Source organism: Cyclopterus lumpus, chromosome 4 (assembly GCF_009769545.1).
Source record: "Cyclopterus lumpus isolate fCycLum1 chromosome 4, fCycLum1.pri, whole genome shotgun sequence".
In the NCBI taxonomy this organism is placed as follows: Eukaryota; Metazoa; Chordata; class Actinopteri; order Perciformes; family Cyclopteridae; genus Cyclopterus; species Cyclopterus lumpus.
Genome location: NC_046969.1, coordinates 17,407,292 through 17,428,280, shown reverse-complemented (window position 1 = coordinate 17,428,280; position 20,989 = coordinate 17,407,292). Strand labels below are relative to the sequence as shown.

Below are 20,989 nucleotides of genomic sequence, written 5' to 3'. Positions count from 1 at the left end.
TGCGGACCTTCTTACAAGATAGAGGAGAGATACACAAGACTTTCAGTTTTACCAGCTCACACACACACTCACAAGCCTTTCAGGCTCAGCCAAAGACCAGTGGCAGAAAATACGACTCCCTCCATTGTGCAAGGGCTCTGACCACTTTGATATGCTAATATCTTCCTTCAGAACAGCTGGAATTTGCACTTGCATTAATTCAAAAAAATTGTTATGCACAAACATGTGAAAACCAAGTTCCCCAATAAATAGGCTTGGGTAAGAAGTGTTGCTCTTGGAGCCTGATTCAAGCGTGTATTGGCTTAAATCTTACACATTCCTGAAAACTGAAATAGGCTGCCTTTGTATTTAGCTGAATGTCACTTTGTTATGCATGGTGATGGAGATAAAGCCACTTCATCCTCCACACACACCATTCTTTTGATTTATATATTCTCAAGGAAAGTCTGTGAACAGGTTGTGCCCATTCAATAACGCTTGTATTAAAATGCAAAGTTGATTTAAACTTTTTTTTTTTAAACTCAACAAATGTCACATTTTACAGTAATTGTATATTCCTCTGTTGAAAAGCTATTATGAACGTGTTCTACCGAGATGTTTCAAACCAATGAGACACATTCATGGACTCTCATCGAGGCAGTAATTCGTAGCTCCCTTAAAATCTTAATATCAGAAAGATATATATATATATATATATATATATATATATATATATATATATATATATATATATATAAGCCTATATATATATAAGCCTATATATATATAAGCCTTGGGCACGTGAAGGCTGTGGCTCAACGTATCCCGGTCCGCTGATCGATCACTGAAGACTGCTGCTGAGCCCCGAGCTGCCATGCATCACCGGCTGGCCGCGGTGCGTTTCTCGGGCCAGGAGAGGCGCACACGCCGCACCGCATGTGCGCTCCTGCTGCCTCCTCTTTAACACATGGTTGACAAGACGCGTTCGGGATCGGTAGGCCTAAATAATACATGTGCAGTAAAAGGATCTAATTTTACAGCCACTCTGCGCGGACTGGGGTTGAGTTAAGTCTAAGCACCCACATATTCCCCCTATTTGTATTTTTTTTTTGATGTCTCCCTTTGATTGATTTCCATGACATTTCCTACGCTGTAGCACCATTGCGTCACACGCTCTGTCTTTAGCCAAAACTAATTATTACACTCGGCCTGATTTTCTTCTCTTTCTTTCCTTTCTTTGGACAAATAGCCTAACCCCAATTATAATGGATTAGCCTGTGAATGCTCAAGAATCACACCGACATCGCTTCGCAGGTCACAGCTTCCAGCATAAATCCCCTATTCAAACCAACAAGACCATCAGTGGATTACAAAAAAAGAAAAAAAAAAAAAAACAAAGCCTTGGTGACTAGCACCACCAACAAACTACACTTCAACTCTGGAGGCGCACATTCCAATTTAATGGTGCTTTACATGTTCTGGTTCACGTGAATGCGCTGCTCCCCCACTTTTTGAATAGTTTCCATTCAGCCAAACTCGGCAGCCGATAATCAATCCACATCTGGTTATGTTTTGATGAATCATTTTTCAATTGACCACGGTACCTCTCGGACCATGTAAATTACTACAAATAGGAGGTGTCCCGCTGTAAAGCCCTATTCATTGTTCAAACCAAATGGTGTTCCTCCCAATGAAATGAATACCGGCATGTTCTACTTCTTAACAAAGTACCTAAATGTTATGTTATTTAAAATCAGTCCCGAAAGCAAAAGCTCCGAAGTGACCGAACAAATGAAAGAAAAGTTCTCACACTCCACACCAACTTGTCACAATAGCCCAGGCTGCAGCTTAGGGGCTGATTTATAAACGTGGTGATGAGCCCAATAAGGTGCAAAAAAAGAGAGGAGAAAAAAAAACGACTCTTACCTTTTTTGAAAAGCAGTGGAGCCAAACAGGCTGAAATTAAGTCAGTTGGGGACGTGAAGTGTACAAATGTCAGATAGTGGAAAGGCAGTCTGATGGGAACTCCTCTGCAGCGAAGACAGTGAGTCTGCAGGTCTGAGGCATGCTCCCCTTATCTGGGACGGAGGCTGGCTATCAGGCGGCGGGTCCCCCTCTCAGCCCGTACATTCCCCCGCAGCAGACGCACGCTTCCATGGCCAGCAAGGTGTTGCTCTGCGCTCAGTCCGGACTCGTCAACACCTCGTGGACCTCTGAGCGGCTCATCTACTCTCGAGCTCTCGTGCGCGCCGTTCACTCCCGAAGCAGCGACAACAAACAAGAAGCAGAAGCAGAGCTCGGGGACCCACACACACGCACACACACACACTCACACACACGCGCGCGTGCGCACGCACACGGAGACAAAAAATAAAACCACCCCAGAAAGACAGAGTGACTGAGAGGGACAGAGTGTGGTGCTTTCAGTGTCTGTAGGAGAAGACCGATCTCCCGTTACTTTAACCGCCGACGCTGCTCTCTCGGCTCCCCCTGAATGAGACTGTGAAGAGACGGGGCAAGTTTCAGCGGGTCGCCTGTGGAAAAGATCCCGCTCACAGTGTTGAGACACTTGGTGGAAGCAGCGCGGAGCGGGCTTCCAGTCAACAGCGCCAGTGCAGTGGAGAGCAGGCTGCCGTCTGCGGGAGCTGTCTGAGCGGAGGGCTGCGCCAAAACCTGGCGTGGAGTCCACATCCGCGCGGACTCGGAGTCTGGTTTCTGTGCACGAGACTAATCACGTCAACTTTGTCATCATGCCCGACAGGAATCAGCTCACTTTTTATCCCTTCTCTTTTTCTTTTTGTTTCTTTTTTTTAAACCTCAGAGAAGATTATGTTACGTCATACAGAAATGACGGAGGTTATCAATAAATCCCCCGCCCTCATTTGAGTGCCTTTTTTGTCTGCTTAGAGAGCCTTCCTTTTGGGCATGAGAGGCCCACGCTGTAGGCAGTCCAGCCGATTCAACCAATGACAGAGGACTCCTTCTACTGTAATACTACCAAGCATCAACAGAAACATGGAAGTACAGACAGACCCCCCTCCCCCCCATTCCTGGCCCCACAGGATAGCGCACTGGACTCGGCAGCAGTGGTCAAGCCGCTGATGATGCTGCTGGTGTGTGTAGCCAAGCAGTTTTTCATATCCAGAGTCTCTCCTCAATTGTGGGTGCCTCCCCCCCCCCCTACTGCACTTTTCTTCTACATGATTCATGACGCCATTCCGCAGTTAAAGGGATTTTTTTTCAGGCCGCCGTTTCTTTGACCCTTTGACTCATTACAGTAAGGTGCGAGTTAATGTTGGTGGTCCACAATTCATAGTCACCGTAATGCAGTCGATCACAGTTTGATGTCCACGGGACATTCCCATGTTGTAATATATGATTTTTTTTTTTTTTTTTAAACCCTCGGAAAAAGTGAACTATATTTTTGTTCAAGTAAGAAGTCTAATTTCCAAGGCCACTGCTGTTTTTCATATTTTCATTAGGGCCTCTATCTTGAAATCAGAATATGTAAAATGAAGCAAAACAAGCAGGTTTCTCTCTGCATTTGGTGAAGACTTGGAGCATGTTATGATCTGGTTGAGGAATTCTGTCCAGAAACATTATCAGGCAGGACGTGGGTACACACCTGGCTTCAATAAAAACTGTCTTTCACCCACGATGTGGAAATGTGAAGTTGAGTCATGCTTGCCAGGTGAAGGTGAACACAGCATAGGGGCACACTTATGTTTTCATAAGCATAATTTTACATAATAATACAGATATTTTTTTTTGTTGCAAAGGACAAAAAAGAGAAAACAGATGTAATAAAAGGTCACCCAGTGGCAGGCATCCATATCTGGAGACATGTTTATTTATAAGCCAAGACTAAAAACACATGTGGTGTCTCTATGGCTGCAGTGTTGAACAGTTTAAACTGCCATTTTGCATGAATTCATTTGAATCTGCTTCCTCAGATTGTCAATAGAGGGCATTAGACCTGTGTCGCTATTCTTCTGAATGAACATAAATCATTGAACTGTAAGATTCACAGTCAGATTAAATAAAAACAAATGAAGACAGATACTTCATTTTGAATCACGCAGTAATTATAATTGTTTTGCTAATTATAGGCCACCAGCATTTGAAGTAAATACATACTCACTATCAAAACTGAACATGTATGTGTATGTGTGTGTGGAGGGTATACAGATGTAAACTCAGTTTTCATATCAGTTGAAAATGATGGCAAATGCATTAGCTAGACCTCAGTCATCCATGGTGAGAGTAAACATGTCCCCCATTTCCCATGTGGCTCTGAGTCTGCCTCTTAACCTTCAATTGTTCACCTAACAATGCTTATGGGTTCCTTCCCAAAATATTTGCACATGATTGACATTTCAGGCACACATGACCAGTCACAGGACTGCTTCTGACCCTCAATCAGTCATGCTGTTGCTTGATGACGGACAGAGATTTGGACAGGTTATAAGTTTCAGAGCACAATTAACAAAGCCACATCTAACTTTGACCACTCAATTATTTGTTCATTAAGTGTGTGTTGACCTTTATTTTGAAGTTTTACGACATTTAACTGGGCTTGACCTAGAGTCCAAGACATACACCAGCAGAGTTTGCTTGTGCCATGTACTTGTGCGATCAACGTGACCAAAATAATCAAAATGTGTTGAACTGCTGTAATGGAACTGCTCACAAAGCTCAGAGAATCAGCTTTAAGACACCGAAAGGCGGTCACATTTCTTATTTTCTTCTTGTCACACCTCTCCCAGCCATCAGAGAAAAAGTTCAAAGTGATGTGAACTGCGAACTAGTGATATGTTTCTTTGCCCGCTTCGTTTGCATGAAATCCAGCAGCTTGATAAGAGCAAACCAAGTGAAACTCCACCCCGTCACAACTACGCCGGCCAACTCGCTCTGTATTCTCTCATCAATTTAGTCAAGCTGGCTCTAGTGGTCTCCTTGGATATCAAACTCTCAGAGTAGACTCATAATCAAAGAAGGCCTCTCTACACAGTGCAAACTCGGTTAATATTTATGTAGTCATGGGCAACAATACAGAGGTGAGTTTTGACCTCACTCCTGCAGCCCCTCGAGGAGTGGCCCTGTTTCTGCACTGGTTGAACTGGGCCAAGAGCTTATTCAGGGAAGCAACAGGGCAAGCTTGCATAGGCTTATTACAATTCAGAGGCATCATTGTGTGTAATATGTTCATAAGTTTGAATACATACAAAGCTTTTCTGTAAATTGTGCATGAGGATGTTGAGTTTTTTCTGTTGCTGAAGTGGTAATTAATAATACAGAATATAAAAGCCTCTACTTGAAGTTGGTTCTTTATCTTGCTTGTCAAGATGTATTTTGACTAGACCTTGAATATACTGTTGTAATACAGATTTCCTGTTAAAAGTAATATCTTAAGATAGCTACCCATTCTATTATCACCTATCCTCATTATTTTCACAAGAATGTGAAATTAGACGTTACTTTGCTTTCACTATGCTGCTGGCGTTAATTAAAAATGAATGGATAACCATATGTTGATAAAAAGTGTTTTTTAGTTGCTTGCTAACTACTTGGTTACTCGTTTGAGGGTTTTTCTCAACAGGTTATTTACACTAGCAAGAACCTGACCCCAAAATCAATAATGGATGAAAGAATAAGATTGTATTGGTCCCTTTCCCTCATTAAACAGACTTAAGAAAGGCAGCCCAGGCAATCAACTTATGTCCAAACGTAAATCAGCATGTGTACGCTGTGAGCTGACACACCAAGTCAAATATTATCAAATCATGTCCCAATGAGTGATCTCATCATTCTGCTCAAATTTCAGTTATTTAATCACACCGTCTGTCCAAAAATGCCACGATAGCCAGTCCACCCCCACCACCCCCCCCTGTCCCCTCCCTCCTTAAAGCGCCCAGGACTTATAATTGACCCAGCAGACAGGAAGCAATTAAAAAGAAGTCAAACACATGAGGGGCTTCGAGATCAAATTTGAAAAAAGCAAGGTCCAGTGTGGGCATGTTGGGCTCTGGCTTGCACAACTGTCAAATAAGTTGAGTGTTAAAAGACCACACTACATAAACAAATACTTTCAAGAAAATGTAAACATTAAAAGATCTTCTAAACTGTGTTTTATATCCAAAGCTTTTCAGAAATACCCTTTCTGGTACAAAACAGCCTTTTTGCTCTTTCCAAGGTTTGATGTATGAAACGCATGTTGGTTTAAACAACCATAGGGGAGCGACGGATATAGGTGAAGAATCTCTATTCAAATGTTTTGTATGGAAACCGAGCCAAGTGGAAACAGATGTGTCTCACTTTTGACCTATAAAAAAATGATATATGGTCACAAGTAATAAGGTTCAGCAGAGGCCAACGGTTCCAATTTGCTTCACTTTGCCGTGTTGTGCTCTGTGTTGTGTAAATGTGGACATATTTTTCAAACAAAAGATGTGGCATCACTGTAAACCAAGTGAATGCTTCGTATACTTCAAAATGACCGAGTTGAAAGAAAGATCCATTTATTCACTAGTGCAACACGTTTAAAAAGGTTTTCTGTCAAGCACAATGTTATCACAATTATAATTCATCATGTTGATGTATTATAATAAGAAAACAGAGTTGTTCGGCAACGGAGAACATCTGGGATATTTTTCAGGGAACTCTGAAAATAATAAGCTAACATGTTTTTTTTTGCATCATTGTTATTTTTCAATTGTCTCCACCAGATTTAAAGTTAATTAATATATCCCCGTAATATTCCCATAGTGCTGAGGAAAGTGTAGGACTCCAGATGTGTTATGCCAGTTGCAATAATGCATCAATCAGATGCATTGAAAAATAAAATAATATGTCTGGTTCTTCCATTTAGTGAAAATAATAGCAAGATTACCTATCACATTATTTCAATAGAACCATACAATAACTCAATAGAGCTCTTCTAATGACTTTCTGACAGAACAAAAGAACAACTACACAGCGATCAAATCAAAAATGACCTTCATATGCCTGCTGAAAGAAAAGATGTCTCAAACGCACTGATGAAGAGGAGGAGCAGGTCAGTGTGAACGAGACAATGCTTCAAAAGCCACCTTTACCTGGACAGACAATAATAGAAATCAACTTTATTAGTGAAGTGTGCAGAGGATAATCTGTCTGCGTTAATACCCTCCAGTACGAGAGGAAAACGCCTTCAATTGTTCTCTCTAATGAAGATGAATACTATACTGCAAAGACAGAGGAAACTAGGTGACCTCACCAGTCCCTTTAGAGGTCAATAATCTTTAACAATAATTGCCTGAAATTTTAATTGAAGCAAAATCTTGCTGAAGCATTCATTATTGTGGACAGACATTCCTCCCTTCAATTTTGCATTCCGATTAATTCCACTAATTTAAAAGTAACTGCTTTGTGCCAGTATAAAGGAACACAATTATAAGTTTTAAATACATATAGCTTATTTCCATAAAACATAAGTGTTCTAAATACAGAGGCTGCTCACCAAGGCATAAAAATGACCAAATTCAGCCTGCCTATTGCTGCAGATACTTATTAACGAGGCAACAACAATCTTTGAAGGTCTTTCAACTTGACTAAACAACTTGTTCTTGAGGGCTGATTACTTTTCCAGAGGTGTGTTTCCAGCCAAATGTGTCAGGAAGCACGAGCCTTTGCAAATGTGCAAGGTCGTATGTAAATACTGCCAATAACGAAAGCACATTATTTAATACATCCTTTAATAGGTCTGTAATTGCACTCGTCCAAATCATTTGACACAACTGTTTATTAAGCCAAATTAGTCCGAATGAAATCTTTCCAAGCCAATCAAATAGTTTGCTTGATTAGTGATGTGCTCCTCCTGGCACACTGAGGAACAGAGGAATCCAACAGGGGAAAAAGACGAGCAAAGGAAGGGCAATTTCTGAGGACAATGAACTAAATTGTTCTGTCCCAATTTCTCAAGAGATACTTTGTAATCAGGGCTAATTATTGTTGCACGGTAAAGTGGGAAAGGAACAATCGTCGTTGTTCCAAACTTTCCACGAGTTTGCAAAATTGAGAGATATTTTGAAGATTTACAAGAGTTCCGTTACTGCACACCAGAGACATGATCAACCCTGCAGAGGACAACATAAAAAAACAATCGCTATTGATTTGATAACATTTCTCAACTTTTGATATTCTAAACACACTGCACACAGTTTTACCTCGGGTGTTTGTCAGACACTAATTCATTTACAGATTAAATATGTCTTTGTGTAATGGTGGTTTTAATATGATTAACATAAGAAATACTATCAATACTGCAATAGCAAAACATTGTGTTGCATGTAAAGGGGCTCCTTTGAAAATATCCACTAAGGACTGGGCGACTTTGGGTCAGTGGTTAGCAGGTCTGTCTTTCAATCAGGGGGTTGGTGGTTTGATCCCCACCCTAGTCGATGTGTCCTTGAGCAAGACACTTAACCCTGAATTGTTCCCTGTAGCTGTGTCTACAGTGTATGAATATAACATGATTGTAAGTCGCTTTGGATAAAAGCGTCAGCTAAATGACATGTAATGTAAAAGGAAAGGTATGCAAGTATTAGTAGAAAATGTATCAACAGTATTGATGTGTTACACTATCAATGGATTGTTATTACTGATACATGCATGTCTAAGTGGCATCTTTTCTTATAGCTGGTTGAGGTGTTGAATGTTATCCAAATGGATTATTTTATATTAAATAAAACATTACTATCTATAACAGTGGGTCATATTTTCTAAGAGCATATGTTGTGTGTAAAATCTGTAAAGTAGTTTAACTAGAAACTAAAGCAGTGGAATAGATGCAATGGGGTAAAATGAAGCATGAAATGGAAACACTCAGGTACTTCAAATGTGTTCTCAAATTGGTACTTGATGAGTTACATGACGTTTTTGGGACATCAGGCAAACAAGATCCTTTATTGTTATGAGTTTGTGTCAATCTGATGCAACAGAACAGCTATGCATTGAAGATGCATGTCTGAGTGTCTGTACAGTTTCTCATCTATCTGACCTGCTTGATACAATTCATTTTCTCTCGAGAGTTTGTGTGGGTGATTTCTCACAAAACATTCTCAAGAACAACCCTTCAAGAACCAAATAACCTTTACATAAATACCATATGGATTGGACTGCATTTGTCAATTCCTTCAAAGCTGGCAACCTCAAGGTCTTCTGCATCAGGGTTGACCAAAGAAAGGAAATGTGTCAGATATGTCTAGGATAAATACCTTCATGAAAGACTCAGAATAAATAGAGGTCAACATAATAAATGCAATAAATGTTCGTCAGGCAAAAGGGAATGGAAATGTGCAATGACTCCCATCCTTTTTTCAGATGATGGGATAGACTTGCCATGTTTAACCTAACGCTGGGATGTTTGATTAACTGTGTTAATCATTTCCCATCTGCACTGAGCCCTTGTCTCTGCCTTTTGATTAAATTCTGACTAGTCTTGCATTGTTCATTATGTGTACTTGTCAAATAATTGACTGCTTGAAGGCAAAAAAAGATTGTATGCCTTTCAATCTTGATGAGGAAGTGCTTTAATATCATGTCATTCACTTTGCATGGCATGTCTGGGAGACAGGGATAAGTACCTCACCAGCACAGCCTTCTCGGGGGGTTTGGGGGTTATCATGAACACGTCCCGTCTGGGTTTCAACAAGCCTTTTCTCCCGGAGGTTCATGTCCAGGGTCAAACACGAAGACGTTTGCCCCAGCTCATTCGGAGAACGTATGGACGACACATGACTGGAATTCAATTGATGGTAATTATGAATAGTGTTTAAATATGCTGTTAGGGGTAACAGAACAGGTTTCATGACTCCACAAATGTAAAAAGGTGTCTACTTTTCATTTTTGAGAGATTCAAATGCCGCCCTCCTTTTTAATTACTTCACAGGACAAGTGCATCAAATCATAAAGCTATCAGCCTTCACTAAGGACTCAGACCTTTAAGATACCAGCTCCATGCTATGTTATTCCAGGGGTTAAGGATGTGTAACTCCAGGCTTTTCAGCACCATCTTTGCTCACAGCTCTTAAAGCAGTCTTGTTTGTATAGTCTTTAATAAAGAAGCACACCACTATGTATGCATATGCGACAGACTGACAGGCGTGCTTTACCTCCTTAAGGATAAACGGGAACCAAACACTCAACGCGAGCTCAGCACAGCGGAAGTGGATGTGGAATAAAAGACAGTAAGCAGGGGCTACGGTCATGTAAGACACCGTTTTGGAATTCTATTATGAGCCATAATCACCAAATCTATGTGAATATTTCATTTGTACAAATGTTGTTTGCAGCAGTCCCAGTCAAATTGCTTTAATGTGGAAGCACAATTATTTTGCTTGCATGGTTCCACAAGAATTATGTACCGATGGACTTTTACTGTTGTGTCTGCTTCCCCTCGATTACTATGGCAACATCCTGACTTCCCTTGCTAGGCGGCAGGTTTGTACGACATCACATGTCTTGCTCCTTTTCAGCTTTCAAACAGCAGCCGCCGACATCACAGGGAACCCAGTTTCAGTTAGTGTTCATTTTTCAGATAATGATATTAAGTCGTTGACAGAAAAAGAGCCAAGAATCTCATCCTTGATATTTTGTTGAAAGAGGATGTTGAATTGTCCATTTCAAGCACTATTTGCTCTCAAAATGAAGGCAACAAACACAGTTTTTCAAAAGGCAGCAAAAAGTGAATCCCATCTGGAAGTGCCTATACTTGAATGCTTTCCATTGACCAGAGGGCGACTCCTCTTGTGCAAAAACAAATCAGATTGTAGATAAGTCTATGAGAAAATGACTCAACTTCTCACTTTTCAGCAAACTAAACATGAGTTTATGGTCTCAATCACTAGTTTAAATTATTTTTCAATCCAGCATGATGTTCATTTTGTAATTGATGGTTCTATTTAGAGTCAAAAAGACAGTAAAGCAGGGTATGCTTTGGGGTGTGGATACTTTGCGATTTACAGGTCGCTACCACAACGTTATCCGGTCTGGGTGTTGTCCATTCTGGGTTTTCGTCAAAGATCTTAAACCCGTTCACAGTACGTTTTCTTTAAAAAAGAAAGAAGAACAACTCCTTCTGTGCCACAATAGAGAGAGGATGAATCGTGTTTTAATTCTTTTCACTTTGATATTCTGTTGTATCTTAAGAGATTTGTAATTTGACATGGTATTGGCCAAAATGTTAAACTCAAGGCTTCAAAACCCTTGTAGACAAACCAATGGTTGACGTCAGAATGAATACGACCCCTGAGATATAGTCGACGGTTTTTAAGCCACAAGTCCGGAGTTCTCATTAGGATCCAGAGACAGAAACAAAGTGAGGTAGTTTAAAAGGATCTGCAGAGATCCAGAGAGATGGGTCAGTATGTCTGTTTTTGTGTCTGTGGGAGGTTATCTCCAAATTACTTGAGTGAACCCACAGGTCACTGGTTTGTCATGGTAAACGTAAGCTGTTGGAATTGAGTTCAGGAGCTTTCCCACCATCGCCTCGAGGTGGCAAAGGCTCAGCCACCGCTGCATTCTTGTATGTCTTACCATTAAGACCCAGTGAATGCCTTAGTGACAATGGTCATGTGGTCAATGAGGGTGCTGCGGTGGAAGCAGCCAAGATTTGGGCAAAGGGTGAGCACTCGGGAATGGACTCATTAAGTCACAGCTGTTGTGTTCAGAACAATGAGGCTGGGACTCTTCTCAAATCTCTCCAGCACCCAAACATTAAAACCTCAGCAGAAGGTGGTGGTGGGGGCTGACAACAAGTAGTTGTATCTTAACTTTGTCTCTGTGGACATAGTCAATATTTATGGGGTTTTGTGTCCAAGTTTGAGAGATATTAGACACAGGAAGGTTGAATTTAAATAGGCTTCCACTTGTCAAATACACCAACATGTTTCCGTGTGTTTCTTTCTTGTTTCACAAATTTACTCAAGGGAGAACAAATGTACTATTTCATTTTGTTTTATTTGTTAGTCTTATTTCCCATCTGTATATCCCAAGGGATTCAAGCTAACCGTGCCTTTGAATTCAGAAGCCCACTCTATCCCACGCCTCATGTCGACACAGTAAGAGGAAGCCAGAGAAGCAAAGCCAGTGACCTCTCTGTGGTTTGGGGGTGCCAGAGTCATACCGCCCTTCCTCTCTTCACAAAGCAGTCCCCTGCTGCTGCAGTCTTGCTACTGCAAGGCTAACAACATTGCACTAGATTGGATTAGAGAGACAACTGATTGTGAGATGCAGCCCAGGCTCACCACCAGTCCCATTTCTCATGTAAATGCCAAATCACTTCATGGTGTTCTCTATAATAGAATGGATACAACACAATTAAAGGTTCCTTTGTCTGCAAAATTACAGAAGGTGACCAGATCAGTTTGTGTTATCTTTTTTTGGCCACTTTTGTAAAACTCTCAGAGCACCTGGGAAATAACCAGCGGAGTGGGTCCCAGTCTCATGTCGTGGTGTATTACCCTGCAAGAGGTTTTCTTGGAGCGCTGAACTCTGGATTTTCTCTCAGTTTCTTTTTTCCTTTCCGTCCTCCAGTCTGCGGTGTTTGTTTTGGAGCTGACAGCTGACTTTTGAGGATTCTGGAAGCCGGCCCACCAGCAGGTATGAAATCTTATCCTGTAAAAACAAAGTTGCTACGATCAGAATTTATACTAATGGCAACAATGACAACCTGGCCCACGAATGCTCTAAACATGGTAAAGTGTAACACTGGTCTTTAATAGGATGCTCGTCAGGAAAGTATTTTGTAACAGAATATTTCCAGAATATTTCCAATGCATGGCTTTACAAATAGACATGGAATACAAATATTGCAACAACAAAAAAAAGCTAAATAAACAAACAAATGGGTGCAGGAAGAGCCAAAGAGGCTCACGCGCAGGTCATCAAATCCAAGAAGTCCCACTTCGTCACTTCAGAAGCCATAAGTCAAGAAACGTAGTCTCCAGCTGACAGAGGAGCTGACTCACACTTAAATATTTATTTGTGTCCTCGGATACGTCCTGTTTCTTTCCAGACGAGGTTTGTGTGATATCACGACTGCACATCTTCACATGACCCCTCGTCACTCAAGACCTTTCTCGCATTTTCATAACAAGGTCCACCTGGATCCCAACACCAGAAGTCTCCAGAGTGGTTTTGTCTGAGCAAAATATAATTAAAGTTAGTGGTTTCACATGTAATTATCACAACAGAAGTTAGGGCTTTGTGCTCCCTGAGTACTTTGTTGAAAAAAAGAAACCAATGTTTATGTTTATCTTTGTGAATTAGCTCAAACCGACTTTAAAATTAACTTGGATCTCTGAGGGTCTTTTTTTTAATCATCACAAATCCTCTCCAACACATGCATTCTTGCTTCGTCAAAATGCCCATGCCTCTCTAAATCCTCACAAACTTGTAGTTTGTTTAAAGTGAGGTGCAATATGATAAGACATCTCCTGAGAGGTGGGGGTCAGCTGCTTGGTCCCGTTTCAGTAAAGCGCAGTAGTGTGTATTGGTTAAACTGGTATTGGACCATCTCAAATTTGCCCCTCGGTAAGCATACGCCTCGCACCCCCCCCCCCCCCCCCCCGCCCCTCAACACACACACGCACACACACACACACACACACACACACACACACACACACACACACACACACACACACACACACACACACACACACAGCTAACCGTTCTCCAAACAGCACCCCCGCACAGCTGTCTCCTTCCCCTGGGAGACTGTGAAGGCCAACTGTGCAGCCACTGAAATGAGCTGCTAATCCCTGTACAGGCTCCCAAGCATATTACAATGCACAGAGCCGCTGGTCCATCAGCCACCGTTTGAGTGCGTGTGACTGTGTGTGCTATCAGTCTATGTGCATGCATGTGTGCGCTTAGACATGTGTCAATCTGTTTGAGTGTCAGCTGCATAAAGTAGTGTGTGTACATGAGAAGGTGAAAATGATTGTTGTTCCTGTCCTGCATGACCTCAGTAATAGCTATATATCCCCTTGCAGGTTTTTTTTAAGAGCACAATAAATTGCCATTGCATGAAGAAGATTCCACTTCTCCCTAACAAGTGTCCTAACAAGACTTCTCTCCCCCCCCCCCCTCCATTGGAGCAAAGTCATCACTGGTGCTTATGAAAGTGAAATGAATGAGAGCATAAGGGGAAGGATGAGAGGTCATGGCCTCAGGGCCACTGGGGAGTGAGGAGGCATAAACTCATCACCTGGTACTGATGAAGGGCCAGTCACCTTAACCGCCATCCCTATCTGTCCACCTTCACCTTCACTACCTCCACCAGTGTTTGCCCTTGCCATACAGGCGAGCACAAAGATGAGGCAGGAGCAATTTTCTACTCAAACGACATTCACAAACAGCCATAAATAACACATTATTAAAGGGCAACTCAGTGTGATCCCCTGAAATCAACATAAGTAAATGGAGATGTAGCCTGACTACAGAGGGCCAGCATCAGCATGCCCTCCCTTTGATATCACTCCTGATCGCTGTAATTGCAAAGGTGAGCCTTTGTTTGAATGGGTTAATATTGTTATCCCGAAGCTGTTATGAAAGCATGCATTTTTAACAAGGAGAGATGATTTTTTTTAAGTCTCCAAATACAAATTGAAATATTCATCAGTGTAACTCTGCCAGCCTTAAAAAAAAGCTGATCAAACCGATGTTTTGGACGAGGCGTGTAAGCAGCCACTGCTTCAATTCTACAGGAAAACCTGTTCTCCATCAACAGAGCTTGTTCTTTTTCAAAGTTACCGTCAGAATGGCACAGATAATCTATGTGCTTCTTCACTATGAAGGCCTTTGCCCCGTCCATATTTTGTTGTCCAAAATTGTGGCGAGTTTAAAATATGATACATTGTTTCAATCACGTTTACAAACCGACTCCAAAAATGTTGTCCGTCATAAAAGTTTTCAGAACAGGTTTGATGTTTTGGATCCGTCCGAGTTGTTTAACCACTCAAAGCCACTGAAATGCAGAGTCATCATCCAAAATGGCATATGATGAGCTGTATACGTCTCCCAGTACAAAGCACCTTATTACTAACAAAGAAAAGAATGCAGAGATTCATAACTTAAAGATGGATCAAAGCAGGTGATTGGAGAACAGGAATTGGGGATGGCCCGTAAAAAAAAAAAAGGATGTGCAAAAGAGTAGACAGGAGTGATTATGGTCTGGGCAGCTAAACGATAGCTTATTGCTAATGTCATTCATTAGCCCTGTTCAGGACCGGCACTATCCATTGCTCCCACGTAATTAATTCAGTTTTATCTGTAATGCGAATGTTTGCAACTAATAGAATAATAAAACCCATCAGACTCAGGTACTGTGCGTTTTGCAAGTGTCAGCCAGAAAATGTACATGAACTTTGATTTGATTGAACAAGGCCTCTCTGGTTAAGCAGACACTAAGACTCGCCAAATGTCTGATTTAAACATTTGAAATGGATTCAGGAAGGAAATTGTGATCCAAATAAAATCGTAATCTGACGAATTTTATTTAAGAGGTTTAAAAATCGGATTAATTTATAAACGGCCAGTTGTATGTATATCCTCTGACAGTAAAAATGCAGAGAGTGTGTAGATTATAGCCAAAACAGTAAACTGATTATATACTGTTATAACCTCTACTAATGAGGACAGACTGTCAAAAAAGCCTGCAAAGACTTTCACCGCCTTTGAATTCCACTGATACCTTGACTGTCTACAAGGATAACAAGGGCCATTTCTCACAGCTACCTGTCTGTGACACATTGTCCAGTTTTCCATCAGCAGGCCTCAAAAAGAAAGCATTTGCCATGAGTTTTCATATTGTGACGGTGACATCTGGCCACTCATATCTCACCTGACTGTTCAAACTGTAAGAGACAGAAGGGTGTACATATTACAATAAAACTGGTCTGAGTAAAGCTCTAATTTGTTAGAGAATGAACAAGTCAACATTCTGAACAATCTTCTTTCATTCTCGTCATTGCAAATGTAAGAAAACCTACTTGTGGATTGATGGACGTCTGGCAGAGTTGGCTGAGACAATTGTCCACGTAATCAGCAATTACCCTAATGACTGTGCTGACATACATTGTGGTGTAGGGTTCTGGCGTGTGTGTCAGGGGGCTGGTGTTGGGAGAAGGGCCAGGGAAGACGGGGGTCCGCTGAAAGCCCTGTTGGAGTCTCTGAGTGATGGCTTGTCAACGAAGCACTCCTGTTTCAGACAGAGTTAAGGCTCAGGTGGCTCCGGCGGGTCCTTCTACCTCCACATGGTGTTTCTCAGGTCGCGCCCGTCCGGAGCACTGCATGCCACTTTCCAAACTCCCCTCCATCTGCAGCACATTGCTCACTCTGTCTCCTTGTATTTACTAGCGTTTTAATCTGCTCATGTTACCTTCCTAAACCCCCTAGTTGAGCAACCGTAAATCTCAAATATGAATGCCGAAGGATTTCCTTGATCTTGTTGGTCACACCCAAAAATACCGTTCTCCCACTTAGTCAGGTAGAAAATACAGAATCTGCATTTTATATATGTGGTTTGATGTGTTCAGTGGTAGAAGAAGCATACGGATAATATTCTTGAATAAGAATACAGCAGTGTAAAAATATATATTACAATTGCCTTCAATTTCTTACTTTAGTAAAGGCACAGCCTTATTATCCGCAAACTGTATTCATATTGCACCTTTTATGTCAGTGCTTCACAGAGCACAGATCATTCTAGTGACTTATAAACAAGAAAGATACAAAATATTTTTTTTTAAAAACCAATGAAAACCAATGATTAAGACTTATGCTATGAGAGCGACAAATACACCAAAACGGCCAAAGAGACCAGCTACATTGTCGCATAGTCGCCGTTCAAGTGTTGCAAAAGCCCTCATTTTAGTTTTTCTTTTATCCATTTTTTAGACCTAATGCAAATGATTTGTGGGGTGAAAGGAGGGGACACGAGAGGGTGAGACAAAAACCCTTCACCGTGTCATTGGAGAGCTGAATTTAGTTGACGCCAGCTCAACAGATTTGGAGCGTGTCACTCAGCAACAAGCGTTGGATGTTGTTGCTCCATTTCACCGGCTTCCATTGACCGTCTTAGTTCCCACATAGGTCTCACAAAAAGATGTGTGGATTATCTTGAGGAACCGGGTCATGATTTCTGGTATTTTTTTGGGGGAACTTTGAGCACCACAAGACAAGTAAGTGCATTAAAAGTCCCATTATATTCAGGAGTAGACATACATCTCTACGGCCAATATCTCCAAAACTAGGAAGCTCACACCAAAATCATCTAGATTGATAAACACTGCTGGTAAAAGGAAAAACAAGCATTTTGGGGGATTTTGGGATGAACAGCCCGTTTAAGGAAAAGCCTGGATGAAAATATCTGCATTTCGGAGTCCCTCAGATTTTCAAGCAGACCCTTCCAGAGACTAGGGCCACAGTGGCCCCATTTATTTTGCCAGTCGGTTCAAGTCTGTGCGGTAGGATTACCAACGTCTGCACTAAGCTCTATGAGATCTAGCACTGAAAGCTCATTTGAATCTGTGTTAATTCTTATATTGTTCACTACCTTAATCAATGCAGTCTCTGTACGGCGCTGGGCTCTGAAACACGAGTCTGAATAATATTGTGTTTTTTAATGAAAGTATTTACCTGGGTCAGTATCCCAAAACCTGAGGATTCTAGATTGCTTTTTTTGAAAAGTGGTCTACCCATGGCAGTCTTTAAAGAAACAGATAAGGTGCTGAACTATACTTCATAATTCATCCGAGAGGCACTTCAAACAGTCTAAAAAAACAGGGTAGGTATGGCGTCAAGCAAGCACATCGAGGGTTTTAACTCAGAGAGCACATCAGTATCCACAAGCGAGCAAAGTATATTGATATAAAATCTTGTATGATTAATATTCACTCTGATTATCTTGTCTCTAAAATAGGTTGAACATTTGCTCCACTTAGTTTTCGAGAAAAAATGGGGTATGACGAAGGGGGATTTATCAGGCAGTCAATTGTTGTAAAAAGGATTGTTTTGGTTCTTACTTAGGAATTCAGAGAAGTGAGCCAGTCTGGTATATCTCAACGCCTTATTATAGTCTGAAAGGTGGTCACGTGGTAATGTACAATGCAATGCAATAGTGTGTGTGTGTGTGTGTGTTTGATTATAATTTTGTTCTTGTATTGTATTCTAAACATTTCCATTTGAATACATACTCTGTCCTCGTTAGAGTCATCACAAGGTTGACTTGACACTGAATTAGGTTTGTACTTGATGTTCTAAAAGAAACAGAGAAATTTGAAAGAAAAGCAACAACTTATTTGTGGCTCATATTTGCCATATGCTGCTTGCTAATCGAACGTCCCTTATTTTGACACATCATTTTAGCAATCATATAGTTAAGCACATACACATAAACCACCAAGTATGAGAGCTATATTTGCCTTCATATGTACTTGACAGCTTAAGCATAACTATTATCATCCGGGCGCGTGTGCAGCAGTACTTCCAATTAGTACATGTAAATGAAAGGGCCTAATAACCGCTGATGAATTATTCAGATGTAACACTGGTGTCACATTGATTTGTTCATACCAGGAGTTGTGATAAAAACAGCCTCTTCATTATAAATGACCACTGAATTACTCATTTGTGTCATGCCTGAAGAGTGATGTGGGTTTCAGCATCGTAAGTATTCATCAAATTAGATTCGGTGGGGCATAGACTTCGAATTGTATTCAACAGGGCAGAGGCTGGAGTTTATTTACTGACTGACAAGAACAAGTATTTGAATACCAAAAGAAAATAGATCCCTGAGTCTATATTTCCAGGAAGCTGCGGTGTGTTTTGTTGAACATACAAGCAGCCTTTTGAACTGTGTGTACTCATTAGCCCATCCTGCAGAGCAAGTATTCATGACATCTTTGGAAAGTAAGGATACATTTGCTGTTGCTTACCTTTATGCATTTCACAATTTCATATTGAATGTATCCTGCTGAGTTGGAGCCCGTTCACAACTGCAGTGTGCTGTGCTGCAACTAAATGAGGGGATCCTGAACCAAGCTTATGTGGATTTCTATTGGCATGCCAACGCACTGTTACAGTCTTTGACTTGATAAGATCACTCTTATGCGAAAGAAGTCTGCATGCATCAGAGGACCCAATCCAGGAACATCATTGTATAGAGACGACTTCAGCCAGGCAGAAGCTGACAATGAGTTGTTTAATAAAAATCATCACTAAATTCACCATTACTTATAAAAAAAAGAGAGTAATTATGCTGCTGATACTACTGTCACAGTATAAGTGAGTGTGTGTGTGTGTGTATGTGTGTGTGTGTGTGTGTGTGTGTGTGTGTGTGTGCGTGCGTGTGTGTGTGTGTGGGAGGGAAGTTGTCAAGTTTTGACTGTGACAGAATTTAAATAACAGATTGTTACTGACCTAATTATGGTACTTCTGCATTAGTGTCTAATGTGCCTGAACCAGCGGAATGATAAATTAGCAGTTTGTGTGCTGACTGATGAGACGGCTGAAACGCTATTTGATTTAAAGTCACACAAGGATAGTGACTTTGGCTGGAGCAGCATTCACTGGCCGGTGACTCCTCCCAGCTCACCACAGGGGAGGCGTGGCATAGTGGTTAATAGGTCTGTATATCAGATAAGAAGAAAAGTGCTTACTGGCTCATGTAGTGTATTGCATGCTACGAAGCCGCAACAACAGCACCAACGACAGGATGCTTGACTTGGCAACTTTCAAACTTGGAAAAAAGTGGAGGACAAGCAAAAAGAAGTAATAAAGGAAAAATAAAAGATCATCCATTTGGTGAAAAAAAAGAGAGATAGAACGGAGTTGAGAACTGAAGAGAGAGAAAGACAATAAGAAAAAGAGCGAGAGGAGTAAGCAAGAGCAAAAGCTTCCAGCATGAAAGACCCTCACCACTATATCTCCTCCCTGATAAGGCTCCAGAAGCTTATCAGCCAATGGGTATTTTCAATTAAAAGGGGTTTTGCAAGACAAGTGGTTAAATACCTCAGAGGGAACCACAGGAGAGGTAGCAGACTGCCTCCACAAGACAGAGGGAGAGAGGAGAGGAAGAAGAAAGCAGAGTGCTGCTTGAATGGCTGGACTTGGCCCCGGTAGCGGCACGTGATGAGCGTTATTGCATTAGCTCCTCGCCAATCATATAATGAACTCTCTGTCAGACGAGACAAAAGTCCGGCCACACCCCTGCAGGACGGCAAAAAGCTAGAAGAATGCGATCGGTAGGATTAACAATGAAGGAGCCCTGAAGAGAGGCAGAGAGAGGCCTTTTGCCAGAGCGAGATAGGAAGATTCAAGAGCTTAGCGTTGTCAAATGTTTTATTCAGCCATGACCGTGAGTGCAGCCAAACAGATTAGCCTGTTTACCACAGGTTCTCATTTAAGAGATAAATCTTTAAATGTTGGATTTGGCAGAGGAAGGTGGAAAGGGGCAGCATCTATGTCACACTAAGTAGGAGGGGGAGGTGAGGTGTGGGGCGGGGGCATCTAATGCCACTGAGTAACAAAGTATCTGAGATCCAAAAGTAAAACTTCTAATTAAGCTCAGAGTTGTCTGAATTAATGACAGCAGTCAGCAGACTATGATCAATATACCCCCGTGTATCTCTCATCCCAGGGTGAGTTGAGGATCGAGCTATCTTCACGTAGACGGTGTGATGGGGGGGGGGGGGGGGGGGGGGGGGGGGGTTCTTTGTTGTAGCTTAGTGGAATTCTTGCCTCTCTCCTCTCCTTCCCTCTCCACTCCTTTTGTTCTTGACTATTACAGCGGGGGTGATGAAGCTCCCCTGGGTGTTTTCAGCTACAGAAGCCCAATCTCAGTGGATAATCATCTTCAAGATACATCAACAGGGCAGTTGTAATTTTGACTCAAAGGGGAAAAAGAAAAATGACGTACGAAAAACAGCAAAGATACAGAAAAAAAAGTTACAAAAAACAATAGGAC

General features: G+C 41.5%; 1 protein-coding gene across 1 annotated transcript in view; it reads right to left on the bottom strand.

The window, feature by feature from the left end:
- Positions 1–2,298, bottom strand: part of adgrl2a (adhesion G protein-coupled receptor L2a) — an 89,318-nt gene extending 87,020 nt beyond the window's left edge. Inside the window, exon 1 of the mRNA XM_034531389.1 lies at positions 1,906–2,298. The gene's annotated coding sequence lies outside the window, so the exon portion shown is untranslated. The remainder of the gene's footprint in view (positions 1–1,905) is intronic.
- Between the last annotated feature and the right edge of the window lie 18,691 nt (positions 2,299–20,989).